Genomic DNA, 12,810 nt, shown 5'->3' with positions numbered 1-12,810 from the left:
TACATTTCCAAGGTCAGACTGACACCAGGCTGTTTAGTCGGAAATATTAACGATCAACTTCAGGCTGTCTGCTTTCGTCAAAACAATATCAATGAGGAACGAACAGTTCAGGCTGGAACCCAGATGGTCTTAACGGCTGCTAATGTCAACATCTGCCTCTTAGAGTGCTAACATGCTAAGACACACAACCAGAGTAATTGTGGGAAAGGTCATTCTGTCGGAGATACAGTACACATCAGTCCAATGGACCATAGAGATGCATTCATCTACATTTTTAATGAATCAGTCCCACATTAAAAACCAAGTAGATTGCACAGAGCAAGATATACATGTTTTACAATTACTAGGGTAACATACTTGGGTAAAATCCTGATTCTCTGACTCTTTCATGAGGAATACTGGGAGGAATGCTGCTAGCAAGAGGAAATGAATCCTTAAATTAGGCCTGACTCTACACACACTAGAGATTGGACGTTAGCATGCCGCGCTAACTACATACCCTCCCAAAGTCAACAAACAACAGGAGCACTCGCCATCAATATCAATTAGCCTACGCCATTCTCGTTTAGATTCCGAGCAGGTGTTGTGCTTAGCCGCGAGGTCAGCCAGTCATGGCCCCCCGCTATAAATTATAACGATTAGCGTCTAGTCGTGTTTACAGCGTGGCTCGCAGTAGCCTCTCTACTCTAAAGGATTACACCCACTCAGACACTAAATACCTACTGCTTCACTACTGTCAGACTGTAGAGAAAGTAATGGATGATGAGGCAACCGGAGTTGTCATTCAATCGATGTTTGGGAAAGTAAGTCTGAGGTAATTTTTGTGATCACATTACACAAAGAGGGGAAGTGTTCAAAACTTCCCCCCCCCTGACTAACATAATCAGTACGATACATCACAGGTACTGTAGTAACTGCAATGTTGTTTTCCAGACCAATATCATAAAACAAAAGAAACAATGGTTGTATATTTTTTCTGGGTAAGCCAAGGTCATATAGGGCTCCTGAGTGGTGCAGCAGTCTAAGGCTCTGCATCTCAGTGCTAGAGGCGTCACTACAGACCCTGGTTAGATCCTGGGCTATATCACAACCGGCCGTGATAGGGAGTCCCATTGTGCGGCGCACAACTGGCCCAGCGTAGTCCGGGTTAGGGGAGGGTTTGGCCGGGTTAGGGGAGGGTTTGGCCGGGTTAGGCCGTCATTGTAAACAAGAATTTGTTCTTAACTGACTTGCCTAGTTAAATAAAGGTTAAATAAAAAAATATATAGTATGACTGTGTGAGCTAAGGCCCAGCTGATTTCAGTCCACCTTCAGCTGACCTCGCAAGCGACTTGAGGAGCTAAAAGTGAGAACATGCATTCCCATTTTCTCCAATAGAGTGGTTGCTACAGCACTGCTAAGAGCTCCCAGCTGGGAGACATAGACCCCTGAGACAAAAACTCACTCTAGCTCTTCAACTGGTTCTCTATTGTGGTGGCGCCTGCCTGGGTTGTGGCAGTCACAACTGTGGGGAGATATTGCAAGAGATCAGAAGTATTGTATGAAGCCGCAACAGGAGACGGCTGAAGCCATCTTGGATTGATTTAAGCGGTTTGCTTCTGTTTGCTATGCTAAGTGTTCTAAATGTATAAAGACCTGTCACCAGAGATTAACAATCAAAAGTTTAGTATTTGGTCCATATTCCTGACTAAATAAACTTTGTGACTCTACAAACTCTACAAATATGGGAACAAATACTACAGTATTGACTACTTTAATACACTAAGTAAATTTGTTTAAATACTAGATACTTTTGTATATATGGTGTATGTGGACACCTTCAAATTGTGGATTTGGCTATTTCAGCCACACCCGTTGCTGACAAGTGTGCAATCTCCATAGACAAGCATTGACAGTACAATGGCCTTACTGAAGAGCTCAGTGACTTTCAACGTGGCACCGTCATAGGATGCCACACAAGCTCACAGAACCAGACTGCTGAGTGCTGAAACTCGTAAAAATTGTCTGTCCTCGGTTGCAACACTTACCACCGAGTTCCAAATTGCCTTTGGAAGCAACGTCAGCACAAGAACTGTTTGTTGGGAACTTCATGAAATGGGTTTCCATGTCCGAGTAGCCGCATACAAGCCTAAAATCACCATGTGCAATGCCAAGTGTAAAGCTTGCCGACATTTGGCTCTGGATCTGTGGAAACGCATTCTCTGGAGTAATGAATCACGCTTCACCATCTGGAAGTCCGGCAGACGAATCTGGCTTTGGTGGATGACAGGAGAACGCTATCTGCCCCAATGTATACTGTCAACTGTAGAGTTTGGTGGAGGAGGACTAATGGTCTGGGGCTGTTTTTCATGGTTCAGGTTAGGCCCCTTAGTTCCAGTGAAGGGAAATCTTAACCCTACAGCATAAAATTACATTCTAAACGATTCTGTGCTTCCAACTTTGTGGCAACAGTTTGGGGAAGGCCCTTTCCTGTTTCAGCATGACAATGCCCCCGTGGACAAAGCGAGGTCCATACAGAAATGGTTTGTCGAGATCGGTATGGAAGAACTTGGCCTGCACAGAGACCTGACCTCAACCCCATCGAACACCTTTTGGATGAATTGGAATGCCAACTGCGAGCTAGGCTTAATCACCCAAACTCAGTGCCCGACCTCACAAATGCTCGTGGCTGAATGGAATCAAGTCTCCGTAGCAATGTTCCAACATCTAGTGGAAAGCCTTCCCAAAAGAGTGGAGGCTGTTATAGCAGCAAAGGGGGACCAACTACATATTAATGCCATGATTTAGGAATGAGATGTGATAGATGAGATACTTTTGGCCATGTAGCGTACATAAAGTGCTTTCATTCCTAAACAGTAAAACAGATATGTATGAAAATACCCTCAAATAAAAGGTGACATTCTGTACCGTTGCCTCGCATGAAACATTTTTTTTTATAGATTTAGTTTTTTTTTGTACTTTTACCCTTTTTTCTCCCCAATGTCGTGGTATCCAATTGGTAGTTACAGTCTTGTCTCATCGCTGCAACTCTCCTACGGACTCGGGAGAGGCGAAGGTCAAGAGCCGTGCATCCTCTGATCCATAAATCAACCAAGCCGCACTGTTTCTTGACACAATGCCCACTTAACCCCGAAGCCAGCCGCACCAATATGTCGGAGGAAACACTGTGCACCTGGCGCCCATGTCAGCATGCACTGCGCCTGGCCCGCCACAGGAGTCGGTAGTCCGTGATGGGACAACGACATCCCTGCCGGGCAAACCCTCCCCTAACCAGGATGACGCCGGGCCAATTGTGCGCCGTCCCATGGGTCTACCGGTCGCGGCCGGCTACGACAGAGCCTGGACTCGAACCCAGAATCTGTAGTAGCACAGCTAGCACTGAGATGCAGTGCCTTAGACCACTGCGCCACTCGGGAGGCCCGAAACATTTGATCTCAAATCAAAAATGCTGGAGTATAAAGTTAAATGTTTTGCTTCATTGTCCAAATGCATATGGAGGAGAGTGTAACTAGAGGTTATTCTGTTCAAGCAAAAAGTTAGCTTCCCTATGTGGAAAAGGGGACCAACTGCAGGAATGAACTATGAAGCAAAATCCTGGAAGGATATGCAGGCTTTAAAAAGGAAGAGGAGATATGGCTCTCCACAAAACATTCCACAAGAGGCATGGGTGTCAGTCACCCTACCACTCAACTTCTCAACCCTCTCACTGCGGTCACTGGCGCACACCAGGGGTTTTGGAGCAATCGGAAAACCCCACTTAAGCTGAGACTGATTATGGTCCATGAAAATCACTCCGCACGCATCAACCAGCTTCACAATTACCTAAACACATCTCTGTTATGTACATCATAGTCCCAAAACCTCCCCTGCACTTTTGGTTTGTCAATGCATGGGAATGTGGCTCCTCAAACAGTGTGTAATTTCTTTCGAGGGACCAGTCCAACTTGTTTTCAGTCTTTTTTTACTGTACTCTCTGCTCTGTGAAAAAAAACGATGGAATCGGGGATCGTTTCCCGCAGACTAAAACGGTGCCTTGGTTAGAAGGGGTTACAATGACACACAGACAAATAGTCTCCAATATACAGACCACAACACGGGTCGATGCCCTCATGTTTGTTATTAGATCTAGAGACTTTAGAGTTTAGGGAATTGCTTCATTTCCTCTCATTTGCGACCCATATTCCTGCAAAGGCTGAGGGTAACACCTGGTTTGAAGTCAAAGGCAAAAATTATAGTAGGGGAGGGCATCACGCTACATCAAGGAGTCAGGGCATTTGTGAGTTTGTTAGTTAGTTAGAGAGGGGAAGAGACAAATTTGAGATCCGCATCCGGCAAAAACAAAGACAAACTTGGTTCGGTTCAGGCTGTCTTCCTATTTGACGAGCTTGCCAACGGTGGGTGTGTGTCATTCCATAGCATTAGATTACTCCCTGCTTTGACAGCAAATGTTCATTCACATGTACTTACGTCACTGTTATTCACTCGTCATTTGCAGTTTTTCTATGCCATCTCTACAAAACTCTCGAACACCCCACATATCTAAGCTAGCGTAAACACAGCGCCTCAGGACATGCAATGCTATCTACAGTGGGGCAAAAAAGTTTTTAGTCAGTCACCAATTGTGCAAGTTCTCCCAATTAAAAAGATGAGAGAGGCCTGTAATTTTCATCATAGGTATACTTCAACTATGACAGTCAAAATGAGGAAAAAAATCCAGAAAATCACATTGTAGGATTTTTAATGAATTTATTTGCAAATTATGGTGGAAAATGAAGTTCTGTAAGCACAACACCAAGACTAACTCTTCACTGCTTGAATAGATTCAGGCGGGCTTGAAAAAACATTTGTAATTCAATTTCTGGGACCTCTGGGTTGTAGTGAATTGAGAGGGTGAAAGGTTTTTACAATGCAGGAGCAAAGGAAGGAGAATTGGGGGCTTTGCCACTCTATTAGCTTAAAGACCTTGGGGAAAAGCTACATGCTCTTAAATCTGATTTGTGGTGATCAGGGCTTAAGCATATAATCTTAAATGGGAGAGGGACAGCTTGAGGGTACTATAAAGTGTAAACAGAATACCTGTCACCATCACTGGTTGGAAAGACCACCTTGAGGCTTAACGTAATCATTGACCTTCAATTGGCACCTAATGTCGTGACTTATTTTAATGCTACCGAGGCCTAAATGCTCCTGATCTTCCAGTCACAAAGCATGTCGCCCAAGCCTAGCTTATACAGTTGAAGTTGGAAGTTTACATACACCTTTAGCCAAATACATTTAAACTCAAGTTTTTCACAATTCCTGACATTTAATCCTAGTAAAAATTCCCTGTCTTAGATCAGTTAGGATCCACACTTTATTTTAAGAATGTGAAACGTCAGAATAATAGTAGAGAGAATGATTTATTTCAGCTTTTATTTATTTCATCACATTCCCAGTGGGTTAGAAGTTTACATACACTCAATTAGTATTTGGTAGCATTGCCTTTATATTGTTTAACTTGGGTCAAACGTTTCGGGTAGCCTTCCACAAGCATCCCAGCCTCCTGACAGAGCTGGTGTAACTGAGTCAGGTTTGTAAGCCTCCTTGCTCGCGCGTTTTTTCAGTTCTGCCCACAAATTTTCTATAGGATAGAGGCCAGGGCTTTGGATGGCCACTCCAATACCTTGACATTGTTGTCCTTAAGCCATTTTACCACAACATGTAAAGGAAGTATGCTTATGGTCATTGTCCATTTGGAAGACCCATTTGTGACCAAGCTTTAACTGATGTCTTGAGATGTTGCGTCAATATATCCACATAATTTTCCCTCCTCATGATGCCATCTATTTTGTGAAGTGCACCAGTCCCTCCTGCAGTAAAGCACCCCCACAACATGATGCTGCCACCCCCGTGCTTCACGGTTGGGATGGTGTTCTTCGGATTGCAAGCTTCCCCTTTTTTCCTCCAAACATAATGATGGTCATTATGGCCAAACAGTTCTATTTTTTGTTTCATCAGACCAGAGGACATTTCTCCCAAAAGTACGATCTTTGTCCCCATGTGCAGTTGCAAACTGTAGTCTGTTTTTTTTAATAGTGGTTTTGGAGCAGTGGCTTCTTCCTTGATGAGCGGCCTTTCAGGTTATGTCGATATAGGACTCGTTTTACTGTGGATATAGATGCTTTTGTACCTGTTTCTCCAGCATCTCCACAAGGTCCTTTGCTGTTGTTCTGGGATTGCACTTTTCGCACCAAAGTACGCTCATCTCTAGGAGACAGAACGCGTCTCCTTCCTGAGTGGTATGACAGCTGCGTGGTCCCATGGTGTTTATACTTGCGTACTATTGTTTGTGCAGATGAGCGTGGTACCTTCAGGCGTTTGGAAATTGCTCCCAAGGATGAACCAGACTTGTGGAGGTCTACAATTTTTTTCTGAGGTCTTGGCTGATTTCTTGCGATTTTCCCATGATGTCAAGCAAAGGGGCACTGAGTTTGAAGGTAGGCCTTGAAATACATCCACAGGTACAACTCCAATTGACTCAAATGATGTCAATTAGCCTAGCAGAAGCATCTAAAGCCATGACATAATTTTCTCGAATTTTCCAAGCTGTTTAAAGGCACAGTCAACTTAGTGTATGTAAACTTCTGACCTACTGGAATTGTGATACAGTGAAATAATCTGTCTGTAAACAATTGTTGAAAAAATAACTTGTGTCATGCACAAAGTAGATGTCCTAACTGACTTGCCAAAACTATAGTTTGTTAACAAGACATTTGTGGAGTGGTTGAAAAACAAGTTTTAATGACTCCAAGCTAAGTGTATGTTAAACTTCTGACTTCAACTGTACGTACGGTCAATCGAGAGCAGGGGTTGGAAGCAAAATGATTTTCCAAATAGTTTTGTTCTGAACAGAAGCTTAATTTTTTTTTAGTTCCACAGTTCCGACCCACAAAATAAAGTTCTGAACAGGCCCAAACTCCAAAAAATGAACATTTTATTTACATAGTTCCTTTCTGTTTTTTAAACCTCAAATCTTTCTTTTTACATCAAGCTTAACATTACATTTACTCGCGAATCAGTGTGGATAGACACAAGCTATAGCCTAGTTGTTTATATGCGTGATGGACAGATAAGTGTACGGCGCGAGATGTGACTGAAATTTTGCGGGTGGGGAGAGAGCAAGAGAGGGTGAATAAGGAGGCTTGGATTGAAGCATTGTGCATCTTGTTATGACATGCATTACCTAAATTAGGCCAACAATATTATACCTACGGAGGAGCGGCTTCTATGGACAAGCTTTGAATGTCTTTCTATTTCCGAGAGTTGGCTTAACATTAGACTAACGATAACAAGCTTGTGTGTGCAGAGCGGCAACAGAATTAAAAATATGTCTTGCCTTTTTGTAGTTAACAAATCCAATGTCAAGCGTGATAACTATAGTATCCTTTAATTAGCATTGAAAAAGTGAATCCATTCTTCTCCAATTAAAAATCTCTCCCTACACTGGAATAGATTTCTGAGTGAGAGTGAGGGCTTTGCATAGGCACTTTGTTGCGTATTTTGTGTGACTGAAAAAAAATGCCCGGAATATTATTAACAGGTTCAACTGATTTTAAAATAAGGGTTCTGTTCCGTAACAGTACAGATCACTCTGGGTTCTGATTCTGTTCATCAAACAATTTCGTTTTTTTACGGTTTTCTGTTCTGTTCCCTGAAACGGTTCCAGCAGAAAGACAGAATCTCAGTGTCATGTGACAAAACAACATAATCCTCTAATACCGTCTGGTGTATTTCTCTTGCCCTTAGTTACCCGTGGCAGAAAGTCCAAGGAAATCTTTCAACAGCCTAAAGGTTCTGTGAAAAGCTGTGGTGGGCCCCTAATGGTGCTGGTGGCTGCTAACATGAGTGAACTTTACGGGACCCTGGCAGACACCGTGGCTCACAGATTAGCAGAGACGGGGGTGTGTTGACAAGACTCTACCCGAGCAAAACGCAAATTAGCTTTGGAACGGTCAGATCTCAACTGGCAGAGACATAAATGAAGGGATAGGAAGGATAGCATTGGAATGGTGCTGATAGCAACAGCCTCTTACGAAGTATGAAGAGGAGTTTTAGTCTGTTCCCAAAGATATGTAATTAGCTTATCTAGTCCTGTGTGTGCGGACGTGTGAAAGCATTTCGCTAAATTAACGTAATGTCCTGTAAAAGGTTGAGAATATCAGTGGAAAATCTTCAGCAAGCATTAACATATTACACTCAGGGCTTATCAAACATGCACACAGCAAAGCAGCAAGTGTGTGAGAAGCTTGGCAATCATTCAAATACACTTTTGCAACTGTACTGGGACCTGTAAACCAAACCCTAAGTGCACCAAAATAAAGTGTGTCATTGATACATTGACTGAAATATCCAAGAACCAGGCATATAAACATCATGTTTAACATTTCTAAACTGCACGGGTACATTTAAAGATGGGTTTAATGAACCTGAGCCTGAAAATTAAACAAAGGCAGTACACGTGCCCTGTGTTGTCATCTAAATGCACACAGTTGCATTATGAGTGGTCATTAAAATAACTGATGGTATTACATACGTTTCTGCTTCCGAGAAAGTTGTTTGTGCTTGGAGACATCAATGTTGTCCGTAGCACAAATCAATTGCTGCGTGTTCTATGCAAAACAAAAAGTATTTTTTCGACAGGAATACTGATTAGATGGTATTGACCATTGCTTGTGTTGAACTTGAGTAACCTTTCATTAATGAAGCTTGAAGTACCTATCTACTGCTATAGGTCAGTTTTTGTGTGTGAATTTATGCAAGGGGCCGCTATCTGTGTGTGTGTGTGTTACATGTCAGTGTTCAGCTCCATGTGTGTGTAATTTCCATGTGTGTGTGTGTGTGCCTTGCTCTGCTCTTTCCCGGTTTCTGATGATCTGTAGGACATGGCTATCCCCTTCGCTAAGCAAGTCAGCTGCCAATCTACTCCTAGCCAGTCGCCACCCACCTGCCAAAATCCAAGTATCTGCTTTGGCGGCAGAAACGAGATCTGTCACGGAACCCTGGCACGACCTGGGAATATCCCAGTGGTCAGCGGCTTTGGTGGGCGGCGTCTCCTTTTGTGCTAATTCCTCCATTTCCTCCCCACAGAGGGCCAGTACTCAGCCAGGCAGCCTTCAGGGATCATTAGGAGGCCCTTTAAAAAGATGAGCGCTAGCGTTTTCCTCTGAGCATCACAGCGTCAGCTCCACCATGCACACCTGAAACCGCCAGGTCCAGACAGGATCATTTTAGGATAATGTGATGTCTGTGTTTTGTCTTGTGCGCGTGTTTTGTTTTTCTCCCCGGGTCTCGCTTTCTCTTTCTTTGTTTTTCTCAACGGGTCTGTTTCTCTCATTCTGTCGCTCTCTTGTGTTATCCTTTTTTTTTCTTCCATAAACACTTAAAGCTCGAGCAAACACTGAGCGATTATAAATGCAAATTTTCTCAGTTTCTCTTTCTCAGCCATGCTTGTGTGGTGTTTCACACTTAACAACGCAAGGCTATTGTGCTCAGCAACAGAGGTATTTGCCTGTTATTTCATAGAAGTAGAAATAAATAGCCTTGAAACCAAATCTAGTAAAACACGAGATGAAACAGGGAAACCCATAAAACACGTTTTGTTTCAAAAGATGGATAATCACTTTTGCCTCACATTAAAATAGAGAAATGGCCTGACCACTGATCTAACAGAATGTTTGGGGAGGGGGAAGGGTGGAGGAATCAATGACCAGCCATGGCTGAGTCTGTAGTAATGTACTTTCACAAAGAGGCTTTGGAGAATCTCAAAGGCGCCATTAAACATCTGTACAGACTGCACTACCTTTCCTCCAGGATAAAGAGGTAAAGCAGAAAGGAGAGGGTTAGGTACAAAGCAGAGCTCCCCACTTCCCGATATCCTCCTGACACAATAGAATGATCGCTTTGTACGAGTGCTTTTCCATTTTACCGCAGTCTATGCAAATTCACGTTATGAATCAATGGGGATTTATCTGTGCACTTCTTAAGCCCTCCATTTTGAATACGGTCGCTCGGCAGCGTAAAATGCAACGGCCTCGCCTGCTCGCTTCCCAGCGCTCTCCGCTGTGATGAAATACTTCATCATTGTGTCTGCTCTTACATTGTTATGGCATCTTACAGACTTTACAGGGCACCAACTGGCAAGGCGTGTTGTTAACCCGAAACGCATAAGACTGTTTATCATGAATGGTCTCTAGGTAAGAGGAAAACCAGGTAAAAAGGGCTGATCAGAGTTAAACCTGATTAAAAAATGCAAGATCATTCCTCTGGCTCAATAGGCCTAAAATGGATTTGAATTTGGTAGAGACTACAGACAACACAAATCATATCAGTTCAGTTGTCTTGATATACAACAAAGCAATGCACTTTTTCTGTGAATGCTTGCTCTTAAAAGTCCTTCACAGAGAGAGAAAGTGTTTACTTTATTTTTTTAAATATTGTATACATTGCAATATTTATGCAATGTTTCTCATGCAAATAAAATTATTTGAATTTGAAAGAAAGTGTGTGTGAGAAGGAAAAAGAGAGAAAGAGAGAGGGAAATAATGTGTTCACTCTAAAATAGAGAGCGCCTTGAAACACGGCACTGGACCGTGAGAGAAAAACTGGGATAAGCTTTCATCATGACAGCTAATCCAGCAGCCATCTTTCACTGCGTGTGTTTGGTGTCACGCTGAAGGACAAACACCAAAAGAACCTTCTCTCCTAGAAAAGAGACACAGAGAGGAAAATGGGAGAGAAAGGAGGGATGGAGAGATAGAGATGGATGACATCAGGATAGAAAGAAAGAGGAGTGCATTGGAGAGAGACCACATGAGAAAGAGAGAGAGTGATCATCAACAATGAAGACAGTACACTCCCAACCACACACATACACACAGCTGCAGAGAGACGGTGGAGATAAACAGTCCTGTTTGTAGCAGGCGGCTAGCAGGCGTGGCGTTAAAGCCGTGGCAGAGGGACCATTAAGTGTGAGCATGTGATAAATGCACTGAGCTCCACAGGCCCGAAGATCTCATTACTCTGTGTGCAGTAGAGAGCTGCAGAGGCATCGCTCATGAAGGGTGGGGGATCCATTGGCTGTGTGTGTGTTTTCTGAGTGCATGCGTATGTGTGTCTGTGTGCAAGCGTATGTGTTTGTGTGTGCACGCGCACGTCCACCTGTGTCCAACACAATGCCATTCATATCAGTCATTGACTCCCATTCATATTTCTTCGGCACCGGAGGGTGTAGCCTTTTGGGCAATAGGGTACAGTGAGAGGGGAGGTGGCGTGGTAACATTAGCCCTCTGTTATCGGGCCTCTCTTGGAAACACAATTTATGGTCTTAGCGTCTCATTCCGTTGCCCCTCCTGAACTCTATTTCTGCCCTTCTCTTCTCTCTTGGCTGACATCTGTGGAATTTCCACAGGCGACTCCAAAGTCGCCAAGCAGAACCACTTTGGGGACCAGGGAGGGCTGCATCAGACAAATAGCTAGCGGAAAGAAAGAAAGAGCCAACGTTGCCTGGAGGAAGGAGGCGAGGGGGGGTTTGACATTCTATGAATTAAATATTTGAAGCCAGTTGCCCTCAAGAGGGCCAAGTTAGAAGGGAAAGGGGGATACCTAGTCAGTTACACAACGGAATGCATTCAACCAAAATGTTTCTTCCGCATTTAACCCAACCCCTCTTAATCAGAGAGATGCGTGGAGCTTCCTTAATCAACGTCCATGTCCTTGGCGCACTAAAGACACTCTAAAGTGTCTTTCATGCAAATGTAAGAGCAGAGTGCGAGAGCAGGGCCCAAGAAATGACCAAGTCACTATGATTCAGATATCATTTCATGATTATTTTATGAACTTTGTTTGGGGAAGAGAGAAATAATTTCATTTTGGAAATAAACGGGGGACCTCGTTTTGCATCGCATCAGTCGTTCCCCTCTTCGCTTGTCAGAGAGAAAACATAAAAAAGGGGAGGGCAAGAGACTGTCAGTAAACTGTTTGAAAGAGAGAGAAACTCAATGGAAACGAGGATGGCGAACAACGAGTGATGGTCGCTAAAGACACGAGGCGAAAGATGAACGGCAGAACTCCGAGGAATGATTAGACAGATGAAGGGTTTTAAAAATAGCCCCTCACTCATCAGGGAGAGATGAAAAGCAGGTCCCCCATCCTCTTTTTTTTCCACTTTCGGATTCTCTGACATTTTTCTACCTCCCCCCCCCCTCTCTCTCTCTCTCTCTCTCAATGCTATTTCTTCTGCTTCTCTCTCTTCAATTATCCTTCTTTCAAATTCGGATCATTCCTCAATGTCTCTTGAACTCAAATCGCCAGTCTTTTTGGCTGTGCTTCTGTTGTTTTTCTTTCTTCTCCCCATGTCACTTTGCTTTCTCCCCTCTCATTTTGACCTAGAGCCTGCTGCTTTGGTCCACTTCGTTTGATGCCTTTGTACTCAGAACAGCCTATAACACCACGCATGTCATGCAATGTTATGTTATACAACCCTGGCTTCTGATCCCAGGACAGTTCCAAACACATTGATCCTCCTCAGAGCAGCCAGCTACTGTACCAGTCTCATCTAGGGCATATTAACTCTGTCAACAAAGGATGACATTGTCTTTCTGTACTCAGCCAAGCCTCTAACCACGAGTCCATAAAACACTGTCTGTGATAGTAGAGCTATCATAGATGGGTAGAAAGGATTGACCGTCCTCATTCTCTTGAAACGACCGACACCCAACTGATTCTGCAACCTTCCTGAAAGTGCACGTCTCTGAGCCTTACCGTTTGTGAGAA

At 43.6% G+C, this 12,810-nt stretch overlaps 1 protein-coding gene across 3 annotated transcripts in view; it reads right to left on the bottom strand.

The window, feature by feature from the left end:
• The window catches only part of LOC118398145 (semaphorin-6D-like), a 139,250-nt gene that overhangs the window by 42,001 nt on the left and 84,439 nt on the right, over nucleotides 1–12,810 (bottom strand). The window lies entirely within an intron of this gene.

The sequence above is a fragment of the Oncorhynchus keta genome, chromosome 19 (assembly GCF_023373465.1).
Source record: "Oncorhynchus keta strain PuntledgeMale-10-30-2019 chromosome 19, Oket_V2, whole genome shotgun sequence".
Taxonomy (NCBI): domain Eukaryota; kingdom Metazoa; phylum Chordata; class Actinopteri; order Salmoniformes; family Salmonidae; genus Oncorhynchus; species Oncorhynchus keta.
Note: the sequence above shows the minus strand (reverse complement) of the source record. Positions and strands in the feature narration are given on the sequence as shown.